The following is a 13289-nucleotide window of genomic DNA, read 5'->3' as shown; positions in this document are numbered from 1 at the left end:
GCAAGGCTAGTTGAGAAGAGACAAAAGTGGTTTCAAAACACCAATTACTGGTTTAAAGGAATCTGAAATTACATTGTAACTTGTAATCTAACTTTGAAAGGGACTTTCCAGTTAATAACCGATCATTATATTGTTTATGTAGTATAAGGATGTCCAATCTCCAATCATATTGTTATGAAAAGTTGAATGTAAATCCTAAATATTTGCATTTAAAACTAAAGAAGGACTCTGGTGGGACTTGAACCCATAAGCTTTGAATAACTACAACCAACTAGAAGTCCTATGCGCTATCCATTGCGCCACAGAGCCACTGGTGGTTTTAGAGCTTGGTTCGACTGTAGCACTTGTAGAATACATAGAGTGGCAAAGGAGTGTCAGATATTTACAATAGTTCTCCCAAATGCAAAAACAGCTATATCTGAGTCTTCCTCTTGCTGATATTTGGTGCAAGTCCTATTTTAAGAAAGCGGATTTAGTGACATAATTTGTGGTACACAATTAATGACAGTAGGGAGACATTTTTTTATGATGTTTTAGAATACATACCCCTCAATCTGAGCAAGGCTAGTTGAGTAGAGACAAAAGTGTTTTCAAAACACCAATTACTGGTTTAAAGGCATCTGAAATTACATTGTAACTTGTGATCTAACTTTGAAAGGGACTTTCCAGTCAAAAAGCGATCATTATATTGTTTATGTAGTATATGAATCTCCAATCTCCAATCATATTGTTATAAAAAGTTGAATGTAAATCCTAAATATTTGCATTTAAAATTAAAGAATGAATCTGGTGGGACTCGAGCCCACAACTTTCGAATAACTACAACCAACTAGAAGTCTAACGCGCTTTCCATTGCACCACAGCGCCCCTGGCAGCTTTAGTGCTTGGTTCGACTGTAGCACTTGTAGAATACATAGAGTGGCAAAGGAGTGTCAGATAATTACAATAGTTCTCCCAAATGCAAAAACAGCTATATCTGAGTCTTCCTCTTGCTGATATTTGGTGCAAGTCCTATTTTAAGTATGCGGATTTAGAGACATAATTTGTGGTACACAATTAAGGACTGTAGGGAGACATTTTTTTATGATGTTTTAGAATACATACCACTCAATCTGAGAAAGGCTAGTTGAGTAGAGATAAAAGTGTTTTCAAAACACCAATAACGGGTTTAAAGGAATCTGAAATTACATTGTAACTTGTGATCTAACTTTGAAAGGGACTTTCCAGCCAACAACCGATCATTATATTGTTTATGTAGTATAAGGATGTCCAATCTCCAATCATATTGTTATGAAAAGTTGAATGTAAATCCTAAATATTTGCATTTAAAACTAAAGAATGACTCTGGTGGGACTTGAAGCCACAGCTTTTGAATAACTACAACCAACTAGAAGTCCAATGCGCTATCCATTGAGCCACAGAGCCCCGGGCAGTTTTTGAGCTTGGTTCGACTGTAGCACTTGTAGAATACATAGAGTGGCAAAAGAGTGTCAGATATTTACAATAGTTCTCCCAAATGCAAAAACAGCTATATCTGAGTCTTCCTCTTGCTGATATTTGGTGCAAGTCCTATTTTAAGTATGCGGATTTAGTGTCATAATTTGTGGTACACATATAAGGACTGTAGGGAGACATTTTTTTATGATGTTTTAGAATACATACCACTCAATCTGAGAAAGGCTAGTTGAGTAGAGATAAAAGTGTTTTCAAAACACCAATTACTGGTTTTAAGGAATCTGAAATTACATTGTAACCTGTGATCTAACTTTGAAAGGAACTTTCCAGTCAACAACCGATCATTATATTGTTTATGTAGTATAAGGATGTCCAATCTCCAATCATATTGTTATGAAAAGTTGAATGTAAATCCTAAATATTTGCATTTAAAACTAAAGAACGACTCTGGTGGGACTCGAACCCACAACCTTTGAATAACTACAACCAACTAGAAGTCCAATGCGCTATCCATTGCGCCACAGAGCCACTGGTGGTTTTAGAGCTTGGTTCGACTGTAGCACTTGTAGAATACATAGAGTGGCAAAGGAGTGTCAGATATTTACAATAGTTCTCCCAAATGCAAAAACAGCTATATCTGAGTCTTCCTCTTGCTGATATTTGGTGCAAGTCCTATTTTAAGAAAGCGGATTTAGTGACATAATTTGTGGTACACAATTAATGACAGTAGGGAGACATTTTTTTATGATGTTTTAGAATACATACCCCTCAATCTGAGCAAGGCTAGTTGAGTAGAGGTAAAAGTGTTTTCAAAACACCAATTACGGGTTTAAAGGAATCTGAAATTACATTGTAACTTGTGATCTAACTTTGAAAGGGACTTTCCAGTCAACAACCGATCATTATATTGTTTATGTAGTATAAGGATGTCCAATCTCCAATCATATTGTTATGAAAAGTTGAATGTAAATCCTAAATATTTGCATTTAAAACTAAAGAACGACTCTGGTGGGACTTGAAGCCACAGCCTTTGAATAACTACAACCAACTAGAAGACCAATGCGCTATCCATTGAGCCACAGAGCCCCTGGCAGTTTTAGAACATGGTTCGACTGTAGCACTTGTAGAATACATAGAGTGGCAAAAGAGTGTCAGATATTTACAATAGTTCTCCCAAATACAAAAACAGCTATATCTGAGTCTTCCTCTTGCTGATTTTTGGTGCAAGTCCTATTTTAAGTATGCAATTTAGTGACATAATTTGTGGTACACAATTAAGGACTGTAGGGAGACATTTTTTTATGATGTTTTAGAATACATACCACTCAATCTGAGCAAGGCTAGTTGAGAAGAGACAAAAGTGGTTTCAAAACACCAATTACTGGTTTAAAGGAATCTGAAATTACATTGTAACTTGTAATCTAACTTTGAAAGGGACTTTCCAGTTAATAACCGATCATTATATTGTTTATATAGTATAAGGATGTCCAATCTCCAATCATATTGTTATGAAAAGTTGAATGTAAATCCTAAATATTTGCATTTAAAACTAAAGATGGACTCTGGTGGGACTTGAACCCATAAGCTTTGAATAACTACAACCAACTAGAAGTCCTATGCGCTATCCATTGCGCCACAAAGCCACTGGTGGTTTTAGAGCTTGGTTCGACTGTAGCACTTGTAGAATACATAGAGTGGCAAAGGAGTGTCAGATATTTACAATAGTTCTCCCAAATGCAAAAACAGCTATATCTGAGTCTTCCTCTTGCTGATATTTGGTGCAAGTCCTATTTTAAGAAAGCGGATTTAGTGACATAATTTGTGGTACACAATTAATGACAGTAGGGAGACATTTTTTTATGATGTTTTAGAATACATACCCCTCAATCTGAGCAAGGCTAGTTGAGTAGAGACAAAAGTGTTTTCAAAACACCAATTACTGGTTTAAAGGCATCTGAAATTACATTGTAACTTGTGATCTAACTTTGAAAGGGACTTTCCAGTCAAAAAGCGATCATTATATTGTTTATGTAGTATATGAATCTCCAATCTCCAATCATATTGTTATAAAAAGTTGAATGTAAATCCTAAATATTTGCATTTAAAATTAAAGAATGAATCTGGTGGGACTCGAGCCCACAACTTTTGAATAACTACAACCAACTAGAAGTCTAACGCGCTTTCCATTGCACCACAGCGCCCCTGGCAGCTTTAGTGCTTGGTTCGACTGTAGCACTTGTAGAATACATAGAGTGGCAAAGGAGTGTCAGATATTTACAATAGTTCTCCCAAATGCAAAAACAGCTATATCTGAGTCTTCCTCTTGCTGATATTTGGTGCAAGTCCTATTTTAAGTATGCGGATTTAGAGACATAATTTGTGGTACACAATTAAGGACTGTAGGGAGACATTTTTTTATGATGTTTTAGAATACATACCACTCAATCTGAGAAAGGCTAGTTGAGTAGAGATAAAAGTGTTTTCAAAACACCAATAACGGGTTTAAAGGAATCTGAAATTACATTGTAACTTGTGATCTAACTTTGAAAGGGACTTTCCAGCCAACAACCGATCATTATATTGTTTATGTAGTATAAGGATGTCCAATCTCCAATCATATTGTTATGAAAAGTTGAATGTAAATCCTAAATATTTGCATTTAAAACTAAAGAATGACTCTGGTGGGACTTGAAGCCACAGCCTTTGAATAACTACAACCAACTAGAAGTCCAATGCGCTATCCATTGAGCCACAGAGCCCCGGGCAGTTTTCGAGCTTGGTTCGACTGTAGCACTTGTAGAATACATAGAGTGGCAAAAGAGTGTCAGATATTTACAATTGTTCTCCCAAATGCAAAAACAGCTATATCTGAGTCTTCCTCTTGCTGATATTTGGTGCAAGTCCTATTTTAAGTATGCGGATTTAGTGACATAATTTGTGGTACACAATTAATGACTGTAGGGAGTCATTTTTTTATGATGTTTTAGAATACATACCCCTCAATCTGAGCAAGGCTAGTTGAGTAGAGACAAAAGTGTTTTCAAAACACCAATTACTGGTTTAAAAGAATCTGAAATTACATTGTAACTTGTGATCTAACTTTGAAAGGGACTTTCCAGTCAAAAAGCGATCATTATATTGTTTATGTAGTATAAGAATCTCCAATCTCCAATCATATTGTTATAAAAAGTTGAATGTAAATCCTAAATATTTGCATTTAAAATTAAAGAATGAATCTGGTGGGACTCGAGCCCACAACTTTTGAATAACTACAACCAACTAGAAGTCTAACGCGCTTTCCATTGCACCACAGTGCCCCTGGCAGCTTTAGCGCTTGGTTCGACTGTAGCACTTGTAGAATACATAGAGTGGCAAAGGAGTGTCAGATATTTACAATAGTTCTCCCAAATGCAAAAACAGCTATATCTGAGTCTTCCTCTTGCTGATATTTGGTGCAAGTCCTATTTTAAGTATGCGGATTTAGTGTCATAATTTGTGGTACACAAATAAGGACAGTAGGGAGACATTTTTTTATGATGTTTTAGAATACATACCACTCAATCTGAGAAAGGCTAGTTGAGTAGAGATAAAAGTGTTTTCAAAACACCAATTACTGGTTTTAAGGAATCTGAAATTACATTGTAACCTGTGATCTAACTTTGAAAGGAACTTTCCAGTCAACAACCGATCATTATATTGTTTATGTAGTATAAGGATGTCCAATCTCCAATCATATTGTTATGAAAAGTTGAATGTAAATCCTAAATATTTGCATTTAAAACTAAAGAATGACTCTGGTGGGACTTGATGCCACAGCCTTTGAATAACTACAACCAACTAGAAGTCCAATGCGCTATCCATTGAGCCACAGAGCCCCGGGCAGTTTTCGAGCTTGGTTCGACTGTAGCACTTGTAGAATACATAGAGTGGCAAAAGAGTGTCAGATATTTACAATAGTTCTCCCAAATGCAAAAACAGCTAAATCTGATTCTTCCTCTTGCTGATATTTGGTGCAAGTCCTATTTTAAGTATGCGGATTTAGTGACATAATTTGTGGTACACAATTAATGACTGTAGGGAGTCATTTTTTTATGATGTTTTAGAATACATACCCCTCAATCTGAGCAAGGCTAGTTGAGTAGAGGAAAAATGTGTTTTCAAAACACCAATTACTGGTTTAAAAGAATCTGAAATTACATTGTAACTTGTGATCTAACTTTGAAAGGGACTTTCCAGTCAAAAAGCGATCATTATATTGTTTATGTAGTATAAGAATCTCCAATCTCCAATCATATTGTTATAAAAAGTTGAATGTAAATCCTAAATATTTGCATTTAAAATTAAAGAATGAATCTGGTGGGACTCGAGCCCACAACTTTTGAATAACTACAACCAACTAGAAGTCTAACGCGCTTTCCATTGCACCACAGCGCCCCTGGCAGCTTTAGCGCTTGGTTCGACTGTAGCAATTGTAGAATACATAGAGTGGCAAAGGAGTGTCAGATATTTACAATAGTTCTCCCAAATGCAAAAACAGCTATATCTGAGTCTTCCTCTTGCTGATATTTGGTGCAAGTCCTATTTTAAGTATGCGGATTTAGTGTCATAATTTGTGGTACACAAATAAGGACTGTAGGGAGACATTTTTTTATGATGTTTTAGAATACATACCACTCAATCTGAGAAAGGCTAGTTGAGTAGAGATAAAAGTGTTTTCAAAACACCAATTACTGGTTTTAAGGAATCTGAAATTACATTGTAACCTGTGATCTAACTTTGAAAGGAACTTTCCAGTCAACAACCGATCATTATATTGTTTATGTAGTATAAGGATGTCCAATCTCCAATCATATTGTTATGAAAAGTTGAATGTAAATCCTAAATATTTGCATTTAAAACTAAAGAACGACTCTGGTGGGACTTAAACCCACAACCTTTGAATAACTACAACCAACTAGAAGTCCAATGCGCTATCCATTGCGCCACAGAGCCACTGGTGGTTTTAGAGCTTGGTTCGACTGTAGCACTTGTAGAATACATAGAGTGGCAAAGGAGTGTCAGATATTTACAATAGTTCTCCCAAATGCAAAAACAGCTATATCTGAGTCTTCCTCTTGCTGATATTTGGTGCAAGTCCTATTTTAAGAAAGCGGATTTAGTGACATAATTTGTGGTACACAATTAATGACAGTAGGGAGACATTTTTTTATGATGTTTTAGAATACATACCCCTCAATCTGAGCAAGGCTAGTTGAGTAGAGATAAAAGTGTTTTCAAAACACCAATTACGGGTTTAAAGGAATCTGAAATTACATTGTAACTTGTGATCTAACTTTGAAAGGGACTTTCCAGTCAACAACCGATCATTATATTGTTTATGTAGTATAAGGATGTCCAATCTCCAATCATATTGTTATGAAAAGTTGAATGTAAATCCTAAATATTTGCATTTAAAACTAAAGAACGACTCTGGTGGGACTTGAAGCCACAGCCTTTGAATAACTACAACCAACTAGAAGACCAATGCGCTATCCATTGAGCCACAGAGCCCCTGGCAGTTTTAGAACATGGTTCGACTGTAGCACTTGTAGAATACATAGAGTGGCAAAAGAGTGTCAGATATTTACAATAGTTCTCCCAAATACAAAAACAGCTATATCTGAGTCTTCCTCTTGCTGATATTTGGTGCAAGTCCTATTTTAAGTATGCAATTTAGTGACATAAATTGTGGTACACAATTAAGGACTGTAGGGAGACATTTTTTTATGATGTTTTAGAATACATACCACTCAATCTGAGCAAGGCTAGTTGAGAAGAGACAAAAGTGGTTTCAAAACACCAATTACTGGTTTAAAGGAATCTGAAATTACATTGTAACTTGTAATCTAACTTTGAAAGGGACTTTCCAGTTAATAACCGATCATTATATTGTTTATGTAGTATAAGGATGTCCAATCTCCAATCATATTGTTATGAAAAGTTGAATGTAAATCCTAAATATTTGCATTTAAAACTAAGGAACGACTCTGGTGGGACTTGAACCCATAAACTTTGAATAACTACAACCAACTAGAAGTCCAATGCGCTATCCATTGCGCCACAGAGCCACTGGTGGTTTTAGAGCTTGGTTCGACTGTAGCACTTGTAGAATACATAGAGTGGCAAAGGAGTGTCAGATATTTACAATAGTTCTCCCAAATGCAAAAACAGCTATATCTGAGTCTTCCTCTTGCTGATATTTGGTGCAAGTCTTATTTTAAGTATGCGAATTTAGAGACATAATTTGTGGTACACAATTAAGGACTGTAGGGAGACATTTTTTTATGATGTTTTAGAATACATACCACTCAATCTGAGAAAGGCTAGTTGAGTAGAGATAAAAGTGTTTTCAAAACACCAATAACGGGTTTAAAGGAATCTGAAATTACATTGTAACTTGTGATCTAACTTTGAAAGGGACTTTCCAGCCAACAACCGATCATTATATTGTTTATGTAGTATAAGGATGTCCAATCTCCAATCATATTGTTATGAAAAGTTGAATGTAAATCCTAAATATTTGCATTTAAAACTAAAGAATGACTCTGGTGGGACTTGAAGCCACAGCCTTTGTATAACTACAACCAACTAGAAGTCCAATGCGCTATCCATTGAGCCACAGAGCCCCTGGCAGTTTTCGAGCTTGGTTCGACTGTAGCACTTGTAGAATACATAGAGTGGCAAAAGAGTGTCAGATATTTACAATAGTTCTCCCAAATGCAAAAACAGCTATATCTGAGTCTTCCTCTTGCTGATATTTGGTGCAAGTCCTATTTTAAGTATGCGGATTTAGTGACATAATTTGTGGTACACAATTAATGACTGTAGGGAGTCATTTTTTTATGATGTTTTAGAATACATACCCCTCAATCTGAGCAAGGCTAGTTGAGTAGAGACAAAAGTGTTTTCAAAACACCAATTACAGGTTTAAAAGAATCTGAAATTACATTGTAACTTGTAATCTAACTTTGAAAGGGACTTTCCAGTTAATAACCGATCATTATATTGTTTATGTAGTATAAGGATGTCCAATCTCCAATCAGATTGTTATGAAAAGTTGAATGTAAATCCTAAATATTTGCATTTAAAACTAAAGAATGACTCTGGTGGGACTTGAAGCCACAGCCTTTGAATAACTACAACCAACTAGAAGTCCAATGCGCTATCCATTGAGCCACAGAGCCCCTGGCAGTTTTCGAGCTTGGTTCGACTGTAGCACTTGTAGAATACATAGAGTGGCAAAAGAGTGTCAGATATTTATAATAGTTCTCCCAAATGCAAAAACAGCTATATCTGAGTCTTCCTCTTGCTGATATTTGGTGCAAGTCCTATTTTAAGTATGCGGATTTAGTGACATAATTTGTGGTACACAATTAATGACTGTAGGGAGTCATTTTTTTATGATGTTTTAGAATACATACCCCTCAATCTGAGCAAGGCTAGTTGAGTAGAGACAAAAGTGTTTTCAAAACACCAATTACAGGTTTAAAAGAATCTGAAATTACATTGTAACTTGTAATCTAACTTTGAAAGGGACTTTCCAGTTAATAACCGATCATTATATTGTTTATGTAGTATAAGGATGTCCAATCTCCAATCAGATTGTTATGAAAAGTTGAATGTAAATCCTAAATATTTGCATTTAAAACTAAAGAATGACTCTGGTGGGACTTGAAGCCACAGCCTTTGAATAATTACAACCAACTAGAAGTCCAATGCGCTATCCATTGAGCCACAGAGCCCCTGGCAGTTTTCGAGCTTGGTTCGACTGTAGCACTTGTAGAATACATAGAGTGGCAAAAGAGTGTCAGATATTTACAATAGTTCTCCCAAATGCAAAAACAGCTATATCTGAGTCTTCCTCTTGCTGATATTTGGTGCAAGTCCTATTTTAAGTATGCGGATTTAGTGACATAATTTGTGGTACACAATTAATGACTGTAGGGAGTCATTTTTTTATGATGTTTTAGAATACATACCCCTCAATCTGAGCAAGGCTAGTTGAGTAGAGACAAAAGTGTTTTCAAAACACCAATTACTGGTTTAAAAGAATCTGAAATTACATTGTAACTTGTGATCTAACTTTGAAAGGGACTTTCCAGTCAAAAAGCGATCATTATATTGTTTATGTAGTATAAGAATCTCCAATCTCCAATCATATTGTTATAAAAAGTTGAATGTAAATCCTAAATATTTGCATTTAAAATTAAAGAACGAATCTGGTGGGACTCGAGCCCACAACTTTTGAATAACTACAACCAACTAGAAGTCTAACGCGCTTTCCATTGCACCACAGCGCCCCTGGCAGCTTTAGCGCTTGGTTCGACTGTAGCACTTGTAGAATACATAGAGTGGCAAAGGAGTGTCAGATATTTACAATAGTTCTCCCAAATGCAAAAACAGCTATATCTGAGTCTTCCTCTTGCTGATATTTGGTGCAAGTCCTATTTTAAGTATGCGGATTTAGTGTCATAATTTGTGGTACACAAATAAGGACTGTAGGGAGACATTTTTTTATGATGTTTTAGAATACATACCTCTCAATTTGAGAAAGGCTAGTTGAGTAGAGATAAAAGTGTTTTCAAAACACCAATTACTGGTTTTAAGGAATCTGAAATTACATTGTAACCTGTGATCTAACATTGAAAGGAACTTTCCAGTCAACAACCGATCATTATATTGTTTATGTAGTATAAGGATGTCCAATCTCCAATCATATTGTTATGAAAAGTTGAATGTAAATCCTAAATATTTGCATTTAAAACTAAAGAATGACTCTGGTGGGACTTGAAGCCACAGCCTTTGTATAACTACAACCAACTAGAAGTCCAATGCGCTATCCATTGAGCCACAGAGCCCCTGGCAGTTTTTGAGCTTGGTTCGACTGTAGCACTTGTAGAATACATAGAGTGGCAAAAGAGTGTCAGATATTTACAATAGTTCTCCCAAATGCAAAAACAGCTATATCTGAGTCTTCCTCTTGCTGATATTTGGTGCAAGTCCTATTTTAAGTATGCGGATTTAGTGACATAATTTGTGGTACACAATTAATGACTGTAGGGAGTCATTTTTTTATGATGTTTTAGAATACATACCCCTCAATCTGAGCAAGGCTAGTTGAGTAGAGACAAAAGTGTTTTCAAAACACCAATTACAGGTTTAAAAGAATCTGAAATTACATTGTAACTTGTAATCTAACTTTGAAAGGGACTTTCCAGTTAATAACCGATCATTATATTGTTTATGTAGTATAAGGATGTCCAATCTCCAATCAGATTGTTATGAAAAGTTGAATGTAAATCCTAAATATTTGCATTTAAAACTAAAGAATGACTCTGGTGGGACTTGAAGCCACAGCCTTTGAATAACTACAACCAACTAGAAGTCCAATGCGCTATCCATTGAGCCACAGAGCCCCTGGCAGTTTTCGAGCTTGGTTCGACTGTAGCACTTGTAGAATACATAGAGTGGCAAAAGAGTGTCAGATATTTACAATAGTTCTCCCAAATGCAAAAACAGCTATATCTGAGTCTTCCTCTTGCTGATATTTGGTGCAAGTCCTATTTTAAGTATGCGGATTTAGTGACATAATTTGTGGTACACAATTAATGACTGTAGGGAGTCATTTTTTTATGATGTTTTAGAATACATACCCCTCAATCTGAGCAAGGCTAGTTGAGTAGAGACAAAAGTGTTTTCAAAACACCAATTACTGGTTTAAAAGAATCTGAAATTACATTGTAACTTGTGATCTAACTTTGAAAGGGACTTTCCAGTCAAAAAGCGATCATTATATTGTTTATGTAGTATAAGAATCTCCAATCTCCAATCATATTGTTATAAAAAGTTGAATGTAAATCCTAAATATTTGCATTTAAAATTAAAGAACGAATCTGGTGGGACTCGAGCCCACAACTTTTGAATAACTACAACCAACTAGAAGTCTAACGCGCTTTCCATTGCACCACAGCGCCCCTGGCAGCTTTAGCGCTTGGTTCGACTGTAGCACTTGTAGAATACATAGAGTGGCAAAGGAGTGTCAGATATTTACAATAGTTCTCCCAAATGCAAAAACAGCTATATCTGAGTCTTCCTCTTGCTGATATTTGGTGCAAGTCCTATTTTAAGTATGCGGATTTAGTGTCATAATTTGTGGTACACAAATAAGGACTGTAGGGAGACATTTTTTTATGATGTTTTAGAATACATACCTCTCAATTTGAGAAAGGCTAGTTGAGTAGAGATAAAAGTGTTTTCAAAACACCAATTACTTGTTTTAAGGAATCTGAAATTACATTGTAACCTGTGATCTAACTTTGAAAGGAACTTTCCAGTCAACAACCGATCATTATATTGTTTATGTAGTATAAGGATGTCCAATCTCCAATCATATTGTTATGAAAAGTTGAATGTAAATCCTAAATATTTGCATTTAAAACTAAAGAACGACTCTGGTGGGACTCGAACCCACAACCTTTGAATAACTACAACCAACTAGAAGTCCAATGCGCTATCCATTGCGCCACAGAGCCACTGGTGGTTTTAGAGCTTGGTTCGACTGTAGCACTTGTAGAATACATAGAGTGGCAAAGGAGTGTCAGATATTTACAATAGTTCTCCCAAATGCAAAAACAGCTATATCTGAGTCTTCCTCTTGCTGATATTTGGTGCAAGTCCTATTTTAAGAAAGCGGATTTAGTGACATAATTTGTGGTACACAATTAATGACAGTAGGGAGACATTTTTTTATGATGTTTTAGAATACATACCCCTCAATCTGAGCAAGGCTAGTTGAGTAGAGATAAAAGTGTTTTCAAAACACCAATTACGGGTTTAAAGGAATCTGAAATTACATTGTAACTTGTGATCTAACTTTGAAAGGGACTTTCCAGTCAACAACCGATCATTATATTGTTTATGTAGTATAAGGATGTCCAATCTCCAATCATATTGTTATGAAAAGTTGAATGTAAATCCTAAATATTTGCATTTAAAACTAAAGAAAGACTCTGGTGGGACTTGAAGCCACAGCCTTTGAATAACTACAACCAACTAGAAGACCAATGCGCTATCCATTGAGCCACAGAGCCCCTGACAGTTTTAGAACATGGTTCGACAGTAGCACTTGTAGAATACATAGAGTGGCAAAAGAGTGTCAGATATTTACAATAGTTCTCCCAAATACAAAAACAGCTATATCTGAGTCTTCCTCTTGCTGATATTTGGTGCAAGTCCTATTTTAAGTATGCAATTTAGTGACATAATTTGTGGTACACAATTAAGGACTGTAGGGAGACATTTTTTTATGATGTTTTAGAATACATACCACTCAATCTGAGCAAGGCTAGTTGAGAAGAGACAAAAGTGGTTTCAAAACACCAATTACTGGTTTAAAGGAATCTGAAATTACATTGTAACTTGTAATCTAACTTTGAAAGGGACTTCCCAGTTAATAACCGATCATTATATTGTTTATGTAGTATAAGGATGTCCAATCTCCAATCATATTGTTATGAAAAGTTGAATGTAAATCCTAAATATTTGCATTTAAAACTAAAGAACGACTCTGGTGGGACTTGAACCCATAACCTTTGAATAACTACAACCAACTAGAAGTCCTATGCGCTATCCATTGCGCCACAGAGCCACTGGTGGTTTTAGAGCTTGGTTCGACTGTAGCACTTGTAGAATACATAGAGTGGCAAAGGAGTGTCAGATATTTACAATAGTTCTCCCAAATGCAAAAACAGCTATATCTGAGTCTTCCTCTTGCTGATATTTGGTGCAAGTCCTAT

At 35.7% G+C, this 13289-nt stretch overlaps 4 non-coding genes across 4 annotated transcripts; all 4 read right to left on the bottom strand.

Annotated features, from left to right (window-relative positions):
• Positions 1-1897: 1897 nt before the first annotated feature.
• TRNAR-UCU (transfer RNA arginine (anticodon UCU)) lies at positions 1898-1983 on the bottom strand. Its single transcript is given in 2 exon segments — positions 1898-1933; positions 1947-1983. It is a non-coding gene; the product is annotated as a tRNA-Arg (tRNA).
• Positions 1984-6361: 4378 nt separating this feature from the next.
• TRNAR-UCU (transfer RNA arginine (anticodon UCU)) lies at positions 6362-6447 on the bottom strand. The gene is given in 2 exon segments: positions 6362-6397; positions 6411-6447. It is a non-coding gene; the product is annotated as a tRNA-Arg (tRNA).
• A 1029-nt stretch (positions 6448-7476) lies between these two features.
• Positions 7477-7562, bottom strand: TRNAR-UCU (transfer RNA arginine (anticodon UCU)). Its single transcript is given in 2 exon segments — positions 7477-7512; positions 7526-7562. It is a non-coding gene; the product is annotated as a tRNA-Arg (tRNA).
• Positions 7563-11940: 4378 nt separating this feature from the next.
• On the bottom strand, positions 11941-12026 carry TRNAR-UCU (transfer RNA arginine (anticodon UCU)). Its single transcript is given in 2 exon segments — positions 11941-11976; positions 11990-12026. It is a non-coding gene; the product is annotated as a tRNA-Arg (tRNA).
• Between the last annotated feature and the right edge of the window lie 1263 nt (positions 12027-13289).

The sequence above is a fragment of the Taudactylus pleione genome, unplaced genomic scaffold, assembly GCF_031769625.1.
Source record: "Taudactylus pleione unplaced genomic scaffold, aTauple2 ptg000070l, whole genome shotgun sequence".
In the NCBI taxonomy this organism is placed as follows: Eukaryota; Metazoa; Chordata; class Amphibia; order Anura; family Myobatrachidae; genus Taudactylus; species Taudactylus pleione.
The sequence above is the reverse complement of the archived record's forward strand: the minus strand, read 5'-3'. Positions and strand labels throughout refer to the sequence as shown.